Raw genomic sequence first — 12,419 nt, 5'->3', positions numbered from 1 at the left:
AGTGTAGAGTAGCACTTGTTGTTTGTCATTTCTCCAATCACAAATGCAGACATGGTTATATGTTTATGCGGCGCAATGCAACGCGTCGCGTAGCCAATCACAACGCACTGGATAGCTGGCCAATCACAGCACACCTCGCTTTTCAGACCGATAAGCTTTGTAAAAATCGGCGCGTTTCAGAAAGGCAGGGGATAGAGGAGAAACAAAGTATGTGGGGAAAATAATGTGTTTTTTGAACCTTAAACCGCATAAACACTATAAATACACCAAATACACAAAATAATGTTCTTTTTAGCAACATCATATGACCCCTTTAACACTAATTAAATGCTCAGTTATGTAACTTGTGGTACTTATTCAAAACCAAGTGAGACTTTTGAACTTGTTCCCAAGCTGAGGACACGCAGTACTTTGGGTGGAGCCCAACATATGTTCTGGCCCAATAGACCTCAATTTCTCTCTAGTGGTGATTCGTTGTCATAACAGGGAGGATTTTCTGTCATAGCTTGCTTGAGGTTTAGGAGGAAAACAAGCAGCTTTACCTAATGAGACAAAGACAGTGTCATTTTAGTATCTTTTTTTCTTAAATTGTATCTTATATTTACTGTTTTCACTTTAATTGTAATTAGTTTTAGTAACTTTGTTGTGTTAGTAATTTTTATTAGTTATTAATTGTTATTAGTTTTTTATGTTAATGTGGCTAAAAGTTTTAGTCTAAGTGTATTTAGGTTTAGTTATTTGAGTATTACAAGTTAAACTACATGGAAATGGGACACATTAAATGAAAAATATAAAAAGGTATCAAATGTATTTTACATGCACTATGGTGTTCTGTTGATACCATGATGGAAATTTAATTGTGCTCTTCGAAGTACTGTAATTTCCTTTTTTGTAAGATAATTTATGTAATATATCTTGTAAGTTTCAAATCATCTGTTAAGAACACAAAAGGAAAGCTGATACGGATGAAATGTGAGGATCTAACATGTTGGAAACACTAGATGGCATTGTTGATCTTTCCCAACGGACTGAGCTGCTTTCTCTTCATCCAGTTCACCAGGAAATTGGCCAGAACGATACTGAGATTTATCAATTGCCCCACTTGTTGAAATATGAGACTAGTTTACATATTTCCTGTTTCAATTGCTTGAATCTTCTGACACAGGAAAAAAAACTCTTTCATCTCTTTCTCTCCCTAATGTAGAGGTGCATTACAGACACCAGAGGGCGCGCGAACCAAAGTCTCACTAGTTTCTTTGCGAAGGTTTTTGTATCAATGAGAAAATATTATACAGCAAGTAAATTCACATATATTTACGTTACTACAGTTTTTTGTCGTGTAATCTGGAATCAGTAACGGACTACAATTTGTAAGTAATCTAGCCAGCACTGTGTATATGCATTTATTTTATTTTTTATTTTATTTATTTATTTGTTTGTTTGTTTGTTTGTTTGTTTGTTTAGAAAAAATAGGTATGATCAATGGTATGTATTTGTTTGTTCGTTCGTTTGAATAATACTAATTATTTTAATAATTGTAAGTGTGATAAAAGCCCTTGATTTCCAGATTAAACATGAAGAAACAGTGCTTGTTCTCTCTAGTGGAAATGAAAACTGGCGCATTTTTCTGACTTTCGTTTTGGCCAGTCCCTGCACATGCGTGGATGTAAATGCATGTGAGTTATCAGAACGAAGGATGTAATGCATGCGAGTTGTTATAGAACGAAGTGTGGTTTATTTTCATGCAGACGCATGCATTCATATTTGGCCATATTGGATGATTTTTGCTCGCGCATATTATGGCGAATGGATGGTGCACTGAATGACTGGTGCGTTCAGTCGTGCGTCAGACACAGAGGTCCTCCCCTTGTGTTTCTATGTTACTGCCCCCCTCTCTCGCTCTCTATCCCCCCTCCCTTCCTCTCTTCTCTTCTGGCATCCCCCATCCCCCATCGCTTTATGTGCTTCCATACAGCCTGAAAATCAACCGGAGGAGGAAACCTTCACACTCGCGGAGAATAGACTGACCCTTAGCAACCCAGAAGATCGCTTTAAACCGGGATCACAGACTGGATCAGGGTGACCCATCTAAACCATCTCGCACTGGTAAGTCCCATTTCATGAAGTTTTCCTTTCTAAAGTCCAGAAACACCATCCAACCACCATTAGAGCTTCACCACCATCAAACAGCAGCAATGCCTTTCTCCTGCCAGTGTGTGTGTGTGTGTGTGTGTGTGTTAGTGATGGTGAAGCTCTTTCTGATTTGCCTGATGGTGATTTCAGAGAAAACGAATGCGTTCGCTTTAGCTATTCGAGTTCAGAATATCGATGAACGGCGTTTTCGGGATGGATCCAGGAATGAGAGGGATTTTTCAAGCTGACTTTGTTCATTCCCTTGTCATGCATTTGGACATTCCATAGAGCTGAGACACAGAGACGCTCAAAATGGTGTCTGGAGGAGTTTGAGGCCTTTAAACAATCGAGAGAGCCGATCATAAGCGCTGTTACGAGGAAATATGAGGCGCGATCAAAGAATCAGACGCATCCATGTGTAACAATGTAACAGCGATTATGACGCAATAAAGATCTTTTGTTGATCAGCGTTACAATGTAACGCGCGTTCGAGCGACTGTTCTACTTTCAATTTTTTTGTTGCATTCATACACGATGCTCTCGGTTGCCATTGATTTTTTTTTTTGTAATGGCGTTATCGATTTTAATTGGTCATATTTTTGTCATTGCATTCCTGGTTGATTGATACAAAGGGAAACAGCACATTGGTCCATATAGAATAGCAGTCACTGCGTTTTGGACATAATCCATGCATTTCTGTGGATGTTTATGAAATTAATTTCAAATCTACAGCCATTCATAGGCCAGTATGTGGGTACTTAGTGTTTTAGTAAAGGAATGCAAAACAGTATTGCTCAATGTTAACTATTACCACCTTCAGTTACGGATATAACAATGGGTGACACTTTACATTGTCCATTTGTTTAATAAATATCATTTATTATAGAGAGAATATTAAAAAAAATAAATACATTATTTAAAAATTATTACGCAGCTCAAATACTTATATTTTTATATTCATTTATTATTATTATTATTATTTATAATGGATTTTATATTTTTATATAGCTAATCTAATAATCTATTTATAATTGTTTCAAAATGCAGAAATAAAATGTTATTGGGCACTTAAATGTAAAGCTCCTCAAAGTACTTATATTTTAAAATTAATAAATAAATACTAATACTACTGCTGCTAATAATAATCATCATCATTATTATTATTACTAATGGATGTTATGTTTTTATTGTGGTAGTCTAATTATCTATTTATTGTTTCAACTTAAACTTAACATGAAAATAATTCCTACAGTCATATATGTTGTTCTATCTCTAACCACCACAGACAATGTAATGCAAAGTGCAAAGTGTTCATAATCCAAAGGCCAGAAAGCTGACATGTTAATATTAGTGCTGGGCAATGATTAATATGTGATTAATCGCATCCAAAATATAAGTTGTTGTTTACATAATATATGTGTGTACTGTGTATATTTATTATGTGTATAATATAAATACACACACATGCATGTATATATTTAAGAAAAATATATTATTTTTACATATTAAATATATATAATATAAATTATATGAATATAAATATATACATGTAAATATTTTCAAAACATATACTGTATGTGTGTGTGTGTGTGTGTGTATTTATATACATAATAAATAAACACAGTACACACACATATACCATGTAAACAAGAACTTTTATTTTGGATGTGATTAATCGCGATTAATCGTTGCCCAGCAGTAGTTAATATCTGAGATGCTTCTGCTCTGCTTCGATGATGCTTGGATTGGCTTCCTCATCATGTGCTGTCCAATCCACCATTCCTGCAATAAAAGTGTCCATAGCTTTCTGATTGATGGTCTTAACGTTATAGTGGCTGAAGAGACACCGAAAACGCCTCGTTTGTTTTCATTGATAGTTTCATTATCCGCTCGAAATTCAATTTGTACAGAAAAGCTCCCCATCACAGTATGACTGCGACATATTAAAGTTTTATGGATTGAGCTGCAAGTATGCTGAAGCATTTGGGTTTTTGTCATAATTAAAGGATTCCTTGAGTAGCAGGTGCTCTAATGGAATTGTGCTTTTTAAGCATTGAGATCTCAGTCTGCATGTAAATGGCCTAATTACAGAATGTCTTAATTAGTGTGCATACTTTAAGCCAGTGTCACTAGTTACAGCCTATGCTTAAAATTTTAACCTTTAGAATGAATCCTCAGTTGCATACTTTTTTACTTTGCAAAATTATCCAATTTATAATGAAAAAATCATAGCGTCTTGAGAGTGGGCTTTTTTTTTTTTAAGTATATAATCTTAGTAGGTTGCTGGTTATTTTTCAAGTAAATAACCACCTAGCAACACTCCGAACATCTTAGTGAAAAAAAAAAACCTGCTTTCACTCAGAAATTTCAAGTAACACATTAGATTAAACCTGAAATTTTGAAGTCGAAAGATTGATTTCTTGTAAAATCTTTGTTTTATTTTTTAACCTTAAATTTTTACTACACGTTCTTCAGAATCTAGAAAAAAGCTGCCAGTAGATGTTTTATGGTTTGGATGTAGTAATTCTAATTATTTGGTAACACTTTATTTCGATAGTCCACTTTAGACATTCTATTAACAGTAAGTAACTTTGCAACTACATGTCAACTAGCAGTTAGTAGAGTATTAGTGGACTGTCTGCTTAATATCTTCTAACACTTTCTTTGTCAACATTCTACTAACCCTAAACCTACCCTAACAGTCTACTCTGAGAGTTAGTAGACATGTAGTTGCAAATTAATGAGAATTAGTTGACATGTAGTTGCAAAGTTACTTACTGTTAATAGAATGTCTAAAGTGGACTATCGAAATAAAGTGTAACCAATTATTTAATATTAAGAATGGATATAAAAGGAAAGTATTTGCACTGATAATGCTCATGTAGTGAGTGCAGCACATTATTGGTGTTCATCAGTGTCATAATGTGTGTCTTCTTTAATGCTGGCCTTGAGAACTGTAGCGTAGAGAGGAGGACACTCAAGTTGTACGATTTCGACTAAATTCACTGCTACGTTTTCCTCCCACGACTTTCCAAGAAGCTTTTCTTCACCCGTACTCTCAATAATTGGGCCGCTGAATTTCTCACAAGGGTTGAAAGTCTGCAGTTTGCCACAAACATGTTAGAATGTGAGTGTGTGGCAGCGTGTTAATTGTGTCACAGTACGTGTCTGCGTACTTCTGCGTTAATGCGTCTTTTATGAGCCTCCTTTTTCATCGGAGGTGGTTTTATTTTTGAGTGGAAAAACGGAGGGATGGTTTTTGATGAACTGTCTGTGTGAGGCTATGAGCCAAGTCCACAGTGAAAATGAGAGGATTATGATCGACGGCACCTCTCAGCTGAGTGTTAGCATATACATTCACTGTAATAGTGCTTATAGAGCTCAGATTAACCACACACACACACACACACACACACACACACCCTGAGGGGATGTTGGTTTCCTCTGATAAACAGGAGCAGAAAATGCTCAGAGATCCTGCCTTGTGGCTACAGGGGAATCCCATTAGATTTGCGATGCCATTGCAGGGTATCAGTGTCTCCTCATGAGATCAGCTAACAATAACGTGAAATGTAACGTCATATAAAATATAGACTGTTAAACTTGAGTATCTTGTGAACTGGAAGCAAACCTGCAGTGGCCATATTGAAGAGCATTGTGTGGAGTAGCAGTATGTAGATATTGAAGTTTAGATAATGTTGAGAATTAGTTTATTATTATTATTATTATTATTATTGTAATAAAACAGTATGTCACATTTTTTACTATTACCCTAATGTATTATTATTATTATTATTAATATTATTATTATTTTAGCTCTTCAAAATGTAGAACACACCTTTACAGAAACATAATGTGGCAGTACCATGGTAAATCCTGTTTTTTTTGGGGGGGACATATACCATGGTACCTTGATATGTGGTACTGTATGATTACTATATTCATTTACCACAGTTTTTACGTGATTCTTTTTTTTTTTTCATGGAAAAAAAAAAATAGTATCCATGTGCACACTGTTATTATTGCACAGAATTATTTATTTAATTTTAATGTTGGAATGTTGTGTCTGTAGAATAAAATTTGGAGCAAGAATATTTATTTATTTATTTATTTATTTATCATTGTGTACTACAAGTAACTAGTACAAGTACAAGTCCAAAAATAAAAACATGGGGTTTACCATTACAATAGGTAATTTTGAGACAGTTATAGGCTATTTAGATTAGGCTATGAAACACGTTTAATGCACCTTTCATCATTCATTTACATTATTATTTTTTTTTCCAAGTAAGATTTTTATACAAGACTTTCCATGTAGCCAAACAAGAATGCAGCTTCCATGCAGCTTTTCACAAATGCCTTCAACCTCAACCTAGTGAACAACACGAGTCGCAGATCAAATCAGAGTGAAAGGTGTTAAAGGGGATAATAACCAGCTAGTGAAAGTAGGACTGTACTAGAGTTAGTGAGATTATCCTAATGATGACGCTCCTTTGGGATCATATGTGACCCTGGACCACAAAACCAGTCATAAGGGTCAATTTTTCAAAATTTAGATTTATACATCATCTGAAAGCTGATTAAATAAGCTTTCCATTGATGTATGGTTTGTTAGGATAGGACAATATTTGGTCGAGATACACCTATTTGAAAATCTGGAATCTGAGGTTGCAAAATAATCTAAATATTGAGAAAATCGCCTGTAAAGTTGTCCAAATGAAGTTCTTAGCAATGCATATTACTAATCAAAAATTAAGTTTTGATATATTTACAGTAGGAAATTTACAAAATATCTTCATGGAACATGATCTTTACTTAATATCCTAATGATTTTTGGCATAAAAGAAAAATCAATCATTTTGACCCATACAATGTATTTTTGGCTATTGCTACAAATATACCCCAGCGACTTAAGACCGCTTTTGTGCTCCAGGGTCACATATTATACTCACTTTTGATGCAAATTTTTCATAATGAAACTCAAATGACTCTTTGGTTAAAGACTTAGAAGAGAACATATCTTTGACTTAAAAAAAAGCTTTTAAAGCCTATTAGAGTTCATTTTTAGGAATTAGAAAGAAATTAGACCAAAATTTGATAACGGAGTGATTGTGCTGCTGTTCGTGAGCACGTGTTTGGCGCGATGCTGACGCTAATTGTTAATAATGTGGAGAACTTGCGCATGTCACACCTCTTTACTCTCGCGTGTCACGTGACCGAGTGTAATCGCAGCCTCTGCGATTGAAAAATCGCGTTTTTTCATATCGCGATATTATCGCAAATGCAATTAATCGTTCAGCCCTATGCTGTAGTGTGACACACATACTGTGTGAGCAGAAGTGGTGAACAAACGTCTACTAAACATCATCCGAGCGGCGTGTAGGCTGAGACTCTTCTGGATGGGCGTATTTTTGGACTTTCTGTGGGAAGACACTGAAATCGCAGCCTTGCTGAAGCTCTCTGTGGGAAAAATGAAACTCCTACAGGTTTTGTCACATCAAACATATTAAAATGAAAAAAGATGAGTCTCCTTTTCAAGGAAGTACACAAAGGAGTCTGGCTTTGTGAGCGTCTCCGGTTCTTTTGAAAAGCTGCTGTAATTGAGCTACAGTAAACTACAGCTCATAAACACATACATACATATGCTCACAGCAACCCAAATACTCATTCAAGTCTATTTCAAGACATCGCACAGCTGAGACATGAGAAACACGTGGTTTAGGAGCATTTTAAGTGTACTGAAGGTTCTTTAGTGGTTCTTCGCAGCACCGCAGGTTGAGAATGCAACCTTCTACTTATCTTTTCTGTATTTAGGGTTCTTGAGTTACTTTATGGTTCTCTTTTAGGTTCTTGATGTTTCATTATTTTTGCTCTGATCAAAGGGTTTCTTTATTGAACCAGATGGTTTTCTTGAGACCCATTGTGATTTTTTGGTATTATTTATATAATATTTTTTAAATAATTTTTTTTTTAGCTTTTTTGTGTATAAAAAAATATATATATTAATATATATTTCAGTTTAGCTTTTTCACTTCTAGTTTTAGTAATTTTACCACTTCAACTTAAATATTATAAATGTTGTATTGGCAACTACCTGAAATAAAACACATTTAAGTTTTTTCTTCAATTATTATTATCATTATTATTATTTTATTTCAATTACCAAAACGATTTTTAATGGTTTGTTGTTATTGTTGTTGTTTTTTTTAAATAACACTTTTGAGATCTAGAGGTTCTCTAAAAGTTTTTAAAACATCCAATCAGACCGTCCTAGTGCCACATTTTTATAAAATCCATAAAAATTCTATGTGGTATGTGCACATTTAATTTGTGAAGAATTAATGTGCTTGGGCATAATGGAAGAAAATTGATATGCTAAAAATGTTTTCTGCACGCTATGCATGGTAATCACTCAATGGTAGAAGGCAATGCTTTATTTAAAAAGCATTATAATTAGGCTTGTGTGAGATTTTTCCTGCAGTAGTTATTGTGCAGATGCATTTGTGCTGCCTAGTCTGTGCTGCATTAAAAATCTCTGGGAAAAAAAAGATTTATTTTTGATTTATGTAAATTGCAAGTACTACACAGAAAATAACAAAAAATGACCATTAAAATATTTTATTTATTGATTAAGTACATTTTTATTTAAATGAAATAAAAGTATTTTTAATATTTTAAGTTGAGTCACATCACATACCATCTGTTTAAATGCATGTTTGAGAATTACTGTCCTAAGAAGCCTTTTGGTTGTAGTTGAAGCTGTATTTTCAGAAGTGACATTAGTTTATGTACAATCAAACCTACAGGCAGACTGTTGCTGTTTTTAGGTTAGATGATTGTATTCAGTAGAGCAATAATCTGTCTTATTTCTTTAATTTGCCATTTCCATCGCTCATATCAGCTGACCTTCGCTCTCTCAGCAGTACTGTAGACCCTCGGGCAGCAAACACACACACACACACACACACACACTCACTCGTGCCTTCAGGTCTGACCTGCTGGCAGAGTTTCATGTCCTCCTGCTGCCCTTCAGATCATCAGAATGTGATTGTTTCTGATATCCGTTGATAAGATGAAGGACATTACAGCAGCGTTTATGTGTGTGTGTTTGTGTGTGTGTGTGTGTGTGTGTGTGTGTGTGTGTGTTTGGGTGCCGTACAGGCTGGCAAACGTAATTTAGCGTCACACAAGTACTGAGCATGTTCAGCGTGAACTCGCTCACACATAACCATCTGAAGGATGCAGCGGCTCGACGAAAGACTGGACGACGCAGACAGAGGACAGAGACCTTCAATGAATGCATGTGTTTGCAGTGGAATAAAACGCAGTTCTAGTGTGAAGTAGCATGCATTAGGCAGCGGTAGATATTTCAAACCGTAGTTTGCTTACATTGTTGTCACATGACTTTAATTCAAAGAGTGGTTTCAGTTATTTTATATATATATATACAGTGGGTACGGAAAGTATTCAGACCCCCTTAAATTTTTCACTCTTTGTACAAAACAAAATGAATAGGTGTGTCAAAGTCTGAGTGGGACAAAATGACAGGATTCAGTGAGGGTAAATATCAATTCTTGAGTGTTTTCCATTCACACAAAAGCATTTCAGAATATAGATCTGAGTGCTTGAGTACTTTTGAAATCAGGTACACAGTCACATATACACCCTCTGACAAAATCAAGTCCAATCAATATACAGGGATGCACCAATATTAGGACCCCAATTGTTTTCATTATTTCTGAATCCTCTTTTAATGCTTTAATTAAATTTCATAATTAAAAAGCATGTCTAATCAACTGCATTTTACCAATATATATTAGGCTCTAGGAAATTTTTTTTTTTTTTTTTTTCTTCCCTCTTTATATATTTTTTTTTTTTTTTTTTTGTTGTGATCTGATATAACGGCAAGTAACGCATTGAACTAAACATGACATTTTGAAGTAAAAAGACTGAAATGGTATTTGCTTGTAAAACGTAATATTTATTTTGGTTTATATTTATAACTTTGAAAAATCATTTTTACATTGTAATCACGGCTGAGTTTGGAATGGATGCTATTTTGTGAAAAACATATGGAAATTATATGTAAATCAATAGGAACTGTGCTATGATAGTCAGCAGTGGTATGTTATGTAATGTGGAATTACATTTTCATCCTGATAAGTAGTTATTTAGCATTTTAAATACATTTGCGTAAAAAAAATTATTAAACTTTAGCAGTCAGATTTGAGGATTTGATAGTTGATATTGCTTGTTTTATTCAGCAAGGGTGCATTAAATTGATCAAATGTGACAGAAAACACATTAATAATGTTCCAAAAGATTTCTACTTCAAATAAATGTTGTTCTTTTGAATCTTCAGTTCATCAAAGAATCCTGAAAATAAAGTGCATCACAGTTTCCATAATAATATGAAGCATCACAACTGTTTTCAACATCGATAATAATCAGAACTGTTTCTCGAGCAGCAAATCAGCATATTGGAATGATTTCTGAAGATCATGTGACACTGAAGACTGGAGTAATGATGCTGAAAATACAGCTGCGCATCACAGGAATACATTGTTTTCAAATATATTCAAACAGAAAACATTTTAAATGATAATAATATTTCACATTACGGTTTTATTATAGTTTTTGGTCAAATAAACACAGCCTTTAACGACCCCAAGAAAATTCACATATTGTACACAATGCATACTATGAAAACAGTATGTTGTGTGTAGTAGTTCCAGTCTAGAAAACCATTCCCCCCCTTTTCTCCACGGAGGAAGGTGTCAGGGTGAAGAAAGGAAAGAAGCTGAAAAATGCAGCTCTTGCGGCGCTGTGTGTGTAAGTCGGGGGGCAAATGGAAGGAGAAAGAGGCAATAGAAGAGCCCGGGGTCTGAATCGTGAGAGGGGCATCTCAGCACCCCATGTTGGTTTTGAGGCAATTGTTTGCAGGATAATGTCCTATACAAAATGAAGGTAGTGCCTCGGTGAAAGGCAGGATTTGAGACAGAATGGACCTTTTTAGAATCAGAGAGGACAAGCTCTTGCAGGGCTGTTAAAACAATGGCATTTTTTGGGAGAGGGCCACTCCCCTCCATGCCCTGTTCTCATTCAGGTCCTGTTAGAGAACCGCTGGGAGGGGAAGGCCTATTGTGTGACTATTGTATTTGAATAGCTAATTAAGCTTTTTATGAAGTGTGCGTGTGTGAGAGAGAGAGAGAGATTAAGGCTTGAAGACTTTCCCTTGGGTTTCCGGACGGTTCAGGTGAGATCTTTCCTCCTGAACCTCTGTAAGCCTGTAACAAATTACCAGCATTAACTGCAGCTGTGTCAGACGTTTTCTCTTGTGCAAATCAAAAGTTAGTGCTTGACCCAGTTAAAGGAACATTCCTGGTTCAGTGCAACCTAAAGGGAGAGTTCACACAGTTTACACCCCTTACTTTTTTTCAAGCCTGTATGACTTTATTCTGTGGAAAACAAAAGTAGACTACACTACCATTCAAAAGTTTTTATTAAAAAAAAGTAATACTTTTATTCATCAAAGACACATTCAATTGATCAAGCATAACAGTAAAGGCATGTTACAAAAAAAATTCTATTTCATATAAATGCAGTTCTTTTGAATTTTCTGTTCATCAAAGAATTCTAAAAAAAAAAGTGTATTACAGTTTCACAAAAATCTGAAGCAGCACACCTGTTTTCGTAATTGATAATAATCAGAAAAGTTTATTGAGCAGCAAATCAGCGTTTTAGAATGATTTCTCAAAGATCATAATGTAGTGATGCTGAAAATTCAGCTTTGCGTCACAGAAATGAATTGCATTTAAAAAATATATTCAAATAGAAAACCGTTAAATTATGATAATATTTCACAATATTGTTTTTTTTTGGAACCAAAAAAGCATAGGTGAGCAATAGAGGCTTATTTTGAAAAATCTAGAAATCTTACCGTATTTTTGGGTGAACTATCCCTTTAAAAGCTGAAACTCTGATTAGTATCACAGTTTCACAAAAATCTGAAGCAGCACACCTGTTTTCGTAATTGATAATAATCAGAAAAGTTTATTGAGCAGCAAATCAGCGTTTTAGAATGATTTCTCAAAGATCATAATGTAGTGATGCTGAAAATTCAGCTTTGCGTCACAGAAATGAATTACATTTTTAAAATATATTCAAATAGAAAACCGTTAAATTATGATAATATTTCACAATATTTTTTTCTTTTTGGAACCAAAAAAGCTTAGGTGAGCATTAGAGGCTTATTTTGAAAAATCTAGAAATCTTACCGTATTTTT

General features: G+C 34.7%; 1 protein-coding gene across 3 annotated transcripts in view; it reads left to right on the top strand.

Moving 5' to 3' along the window:
- The first annotated feature begins 1,838 nt into the window (after positions 1 to 1,838).
- The window catches only part of LOC107735241 (protein FAM168A-like), a 55,971-nt gene continuing 45,390 nt past the window's right edge, over positions 1,839 to 12,419 (top strand). The window contains exon 1 of one of the 3 annotated variants that reach the window (XM_016547004.1): positions 1,839 to 2,106. The gene's annotated coding sequence lies outside the window, so the exon portion shown is untranslated. The remainder of the gene's footprint in view (positions 2,107 to 12,419) is intronic. The other 2 variants (XM_016546997.1, XM_016546994.1) reach the window with 2 other exon arrangements.

The sequence above is a fragment of the Sinocyclocheilus rhinocerous genome, unplaced genomic scaffold (assembly GCF_001515625.1).
Source record: "Sinocyclocheilus rhinocerous isolate Xijiao unplaced genomic scaffold, SAMN03320098_v1.1 scaffold942, whole genome shotgun sequence".
Lineage (NCBI taxonomy): Eukaryota > Metazoa > Chordata > Actinopteri > Cypriniformes > Cyprinidae > Sinocyclocheilus > Sinocyclocheilus rhinocerous.
The sequence above is the reverse complement of the archived record's forward strand: the minus strand, read 5'-3'. Positions and strand labels throughout refer to the sequence as shown.